Source organism: Spinacia oleracea, chromosome 1 (assembly GCF_020520425.1).
Source record: "Spinacia oleracea cultivar Varoflay chromosome 1, BTI_SOV_V1, whole genome shotgun sequence".
Lineage (NCBI taxonomy): Eukaryota > Viridiplantae > Streptophyta > Magnoliopsida > Caryophyllales > Amaranthaceae > Spinacia > Spinacia oleracea.
This window is the reverse complement of record NC_079487.1, coordinates 71,497,182-71,502,766: the sequence shown is the minus strand read 5'-3', so window position 1 is coordinate 71,502,766 and position 5,585 is coordinate 71,497,182.

The window sequence follows — 5,585 nt, the reverse complement described above, 5'->3', positions numbered from 1 at the left end:
GAAATTAAGCAAGTCAAAGTCAAACACAATTTTTTTTCATTTTCCTTTTATTTTTATCTATTTATTTTTTTAATTAAAAACCGAATACCCATATTCAAAGAATGTTTGGAACGGTTCCATTGGCAATAAATAGGAGAAACTCTTCACTTTCCACAATCAATCCATGCAACCCCCTTTCTCTCTCTCACACGCCTTCTCCACTGACATCACCTCTCCTTCCACCTATAAAAACCTCCACCATGGTTCTCACAAGCAACAACACTGATCTCACATCCCTCAAACGAAAGAGAAACCCTTCATCTCCTGTTCCCATGGATACCTCACCCATTCAATCGCCAATTCCTCTTCGATCCCACAATCCAATGCTCGCAATCACTCAGGGGGAACAAACCAACACTGACATCGAAATGAAATCCCCAATCTCAAACCCTAGATCCTCCACAAGAAAATCCAAAAAACGACGAGTGGAAGCTTCTGGTGAAAACATCGAGGAAACAGAGGAGAATGCTCAAACTCAGGGGGAAGCAAAAGGGTCCAAGAAACTCACTGCAAAGGAAAACAATCTGGTCGAGGGGTTCGCAATCAACTCAACATGGTGTGAAGCCACGAAATTTAAAGAGTTGATGGAAATCCTTGAACAACAAAAGTGGGTAAGTCTGTTGAGTACCTATGCCAAATCCCCCTTAATTCCTGAAGCTATGAAAGAATTCTGCAAGAACTTTGCATGTGTTGATAATGTATGTTCAAGTAAAGTGAATGGAACTCGCATCGAATTTGATGCCTCTTATCTGGAACAGCTGTTTGGTACACCCAATAGGGGTTTTGATATGTGGCTCAAAGGTCAAATCACAGTGACCATAGATAATGTAGATGAGAAAGATATAGTTGGTTCCATTGGAGGAGATTCTAAAGTATCCACCTCCACCTCACACAACTGCTTTTCACCTCTTCAAAAATTACTGTTTAATATTGTGTGGAGAGGTGTAGTTCCTCGAACTCAGAAAAGGAACATAGCAAGTCTGTTTGATGCATGTCTCATGTATTGTCTTGAAAGGAAAATTCCCATAAACTTTCCTGCAATCATGATCAAACACTTATCCACCTGTATCCCCAAATTCAAAATTCCATACTCCTCCCTTCTTACAGAAATCTTCAAAAGCTTCTCAGTTGACCTTAGCCCATACTTTGTGATTCCCTTAAAATCCACCCAAATCCTTCAACTTGAAATGCTCCATCTATTAAATCTTAAAGTGGTTCAGGGTAAAGTCATTAGGGCTGGAAAGGAAGAGAAACAAGATGAGGAAGATCAGGAAGGAATTGCAGTTAAAGAAGAAGTGGAGGAGGAGGAGGAACTCGAACAAATAGAGGTCCCTTTACCTCGAGGGAACAGGAAGAGTGTAGGAAAAAGAAAGAGCATGAGGGTAGCAATGAAGGAGAACAAGAAAAGAGGGCCTGTCTTCATGGAAATAAATGAGGAAGGGGATGTCAAGGAGATGCCCATAGAGGAGGATGCTGTTCCACTGAATCAAGAGGAACTGCCTGAAACTGTTAGGCCAAGAAAAAGGACACCCAGATCCTCCAAAAAGTCCAAAGCTCGTCGTGTTCCATCTGAACAGGAACATGTTCAAGATCATGGGGGTGCCTGGAACACAAAGGAGGATCAGATATTGGAGCTAAAGGCAACAGTTGCTCGTCTGGTGGAACTACAGGAGGGAACAGATCACAGGATTAGCTCAATGCAGGCCCACATAGGTGCATTGGTTACAAGTGTCAAGACTCTCCAAAACGATCTTCACCACTACTCAGAACAAGCCAATGCAACTCGTGCCACAATCCTCACCAAGATCAACAATCTGGAATCTTTTGAGGAGACTGTGATAGAAGAAACTGCTGGTTCTGGTTCCCCATCCCAAGCCTAAATCACCCTATCCCATGTTTCTTTTATCTTTTGCCATGGAACAATCTTTTTAATTTGCTTTCGGTTTGTATAATTTTTAAACTTGGGTATTTGTTCCATCTTATTTTGACTTGCTTGGTTACACATATCTATGCTTTCTAGTCTTGATCATTACTGCTTGCTTTCAATTTATTGTATGAGTTAGTTTAATACTTTGAGGCTAGCTTAACTTGCCAAACGTTGATCGTGGGGCACTGTGTTTGGAATGGCTATATTTCGTGCTATGCTTTTTGTTGATGTCAACAGGGGGAAGTCATGGGTGCAAACTTCCAAGGCACACTCAATCCAGTTCCTGAATCAATCTCTCTGAATCTCTCTGTAAGCCAAGGGTGCTCCTCTTTCTTCTCTCTAATCTTTCTCTTTTGTTTTTCAATTTTTATGTTCTGTTTCACAATAGTCTGTATAAGTTCTTGTTTGTTTGTACTTACTCTCTTTGTAAAAAGTTTGCAAGTGTTGTCATCACCAAAAAGGGGGAATATTGTTGTTCCTAAGTTTTGGTTGATGACACACACATATTGCAAACTTCCTGATTATGGTTGCTAAATGACTTTGAACAGGCATATGCCCAAGTTTCTATTAGGATAGGAACTTGAATAAACTGGTGAAGTTCCTGAGGTACACTTGGAACAGTCAATGGAGTTTCAGAGCTGGAAGTTGTATCTGTTCCAGTTTGAAGTCACAAGAGGAGCAACACAGTTACATATCAAGAGTTCCGAATATCCACAAGAACTATTACAGACTCATAGCCAAGAGTTCCTGTGTTAGCTAGAGAGGAACTCATCAATGTTCCTTGACTGGAACGTCTGAAGCTTCTGAGTTGCAAGTTCCAGACAAAGGGAAGACATAAAGTCTAGGTAGTCCACTGTACTTAGAATTTTATGTAAATATTAATTATGCTAATGGTATATAGAGTACCCAAGGAACTTATGATTTAATTAGGTCATTTATTTTATTGGAAGCGATTTTTATGGAAAACATTTTCATAAATAAAAACAAGTTTTGCATATTTAATATAAAATAGATTTACGTTTTATTTTATTTAAACAAAACTTATTTTCCTAAAAATTCTCCTAAGTTTTTGTAGATAAATAAAATCTGTTTTAGAGAAATATTTTAGGGTTTGATTGAGTCAAATCACTAACTGCTTTATGGCTGAACGTGGGAAGTGGTCTTCCCCTTGTTCCTCAAGTCAAGGGACGTGGAGACCAAAGTGCTGGCAGTTAGCAGTTGAGGTTTTGAAGGGAACTAACCCTAAGGATAAACACTATAAAAGGGAAATCGTTTTTGGTTTAAAGCACACAAACATTCTGAGAGTTCTTGCTTTCCTAAAAACGTTTTGTCTAAGATTTTCTAAAACAGTTTGTGTCCTAGTTAATTCAAAGTTCCTAAGTTCCTTATATCCACACAAAAGCATTATTAATATCTAGAGTTATCCAAACACGAATTATATTTTGTATTAGTAAGGATAGAGTTATCCTGTTTAGACTTAGAGTTTAAGTCTGAGAGAGAGAAGTTAAGGAGTTGTAATCGAAGTAGATTACTGTGAGGAACACGAGTTTGAGAGGAACTTGTGTTGGAGAGATTATTGTAATCGAGGCATTACCATAATAAAAGAATTCTCTTCTTGATTAGTATCAAGAAGTTTTCACAATTGTTGTTATTGTCTTCTCTATTCTCAGTTTCTTGATTGTTTCTTAAGTTCCGCAAGAAACTTTATCAAAGTTCTAATTACAATTCACCCCCCCCCTCTTGTGCGTGTTCCTACTGGAATAACAATCTACGGAGGGACGACACTTGGAGTCCTAAAGACTTGTTCTTGTTCGGTTCGGGCGCAGCTAGGGAAGGCACGCAACAAAGAGTATGTATCTAAACTATGCTAAATGATTATGTGTAAATAATATGCTTTCCTGGCTTTATGGTTTTTCCGCATGATTTATGAATTGTCATATGTATCATAACCTAACACGCCCATCATTCTCAGCCACCCACCGAACACCACCCTCGTTGAGTCGTTTCTCTCACTCGCCCCTCCTTGCTTTCTCTTTCCTCCGCGAGCAACGCTCAGCCACCAGAGCCGTCGTACTGGCGCACTGCTTCTTCCGCGCCGGTGCGCCGCCCTCCTTCAGCCTCCAAGAGCCGCCCAAGCCGAGCCACCGCCTCCTTCTTTCCTCCCTTTCCCCTCCCTCTGCTGCTCGCCTTCCTCTTTTCTGTTTTGGTCGACTTCTAGGAAGTCAAGAGACCAATTTCAATTTTTGCAACACTGACTTCAGTTAACCCAAAACCAAAAAGAAGGGCTGGCCCAAAATCAAACTATTTGGGTTTTGGTAAGGCTCACTTATATTTTCAGATTCATTCAAAATCTTATTATCCATATTTTCATGAAAGAATAATTAGATAATAAATTCAACTTTGGTTCATACGAATAACTACCAATAATTAATTGTTATTTTCAGAAAAAAAGAAGAAGAATATATTTTATTAAAATGAGTTGCTAGCTTGACTTAATATGGAATTCAATAATATTTTATGAAAATCAATTTATGAATTTATAAACTAAAATTATTATATAGAAAATATTGGTTTTTAAGTATTAATTTAATAATTTAATACTTTGAAAGAAATCAGACTCGGAGCTCAGGAAGAACGAACCAAGGAAAAGGCTTAGCAAATCGCGAAAGTGAGGTAACGGTTATTGCTAGTACCCGCAATCCCTTCGAAATGAAATTATGAATGATGTTATGAATGATTGATGTTTTATAATGATGTTTTATGATTTGTGGGATTACAAGTATGATTTGATTGAATTATTTTACGATAATGCAGCTTTATGCAAAGTATTGATTTAATGAATTATTATTCCTGAAAGAAATGATTTTATGAAATAACGAGATTTAATGGTTTATTGAACCACCCTGAATGATTGAGATTTTCCTGATTAATGTTCTATTAAAAGAAATATAAACATGATAAATGAAAGTGTAAGAACTGGTCAAGTTCCCCTGATATGGAGCCCAGGCTCCCCCTGATAAGAAGCACTGGCTTCCCCTGATATGGAACCAAGGTTCCCCCTGATAAGAAGCATTGGCTTCCCCTGATATGGAACCAAGGTTCCCCCTGATAAGAAGCACTGGCTTCCCCTGTTATGGAGCACTGACTCCCCCTGTTATGAAGCACTGACTTCCCCTGTTCGTAGGAGACGTCCTACCATGTTTTCCTGTAAAGTCCTGACGACCAGAATAATACTTTTAAAAGGAAAAAGATTAATGAAATAATGTTCCTGAAATAATGTTCCTGAAATGATGTTCCTGAAACGATGTTCCTGAAATGATATTCCTGAAATGATATTTCTGAAATGATATTTTCGAAATGATGCTTCTGAAATGTTGATTTATTAAATGTTTTACTATATTCTATTCTCCCTGTTTATTAAATAAAATAAATTGAAATCATGTTACGATGCTAGGGTAACTCGTTACTGAGTCTTCGGCTCACCGTTTTGTTTTCCGTTTTAGGTACTGCTGGGGACCACGGAAACGAGTAGTGGCGAGGATTTCACTATTACAAAGCTCACCTAAGTTAATATTAAGTTAAAACAAGTTTAAGTAAAGATTCTTGATTAAGTTACGTA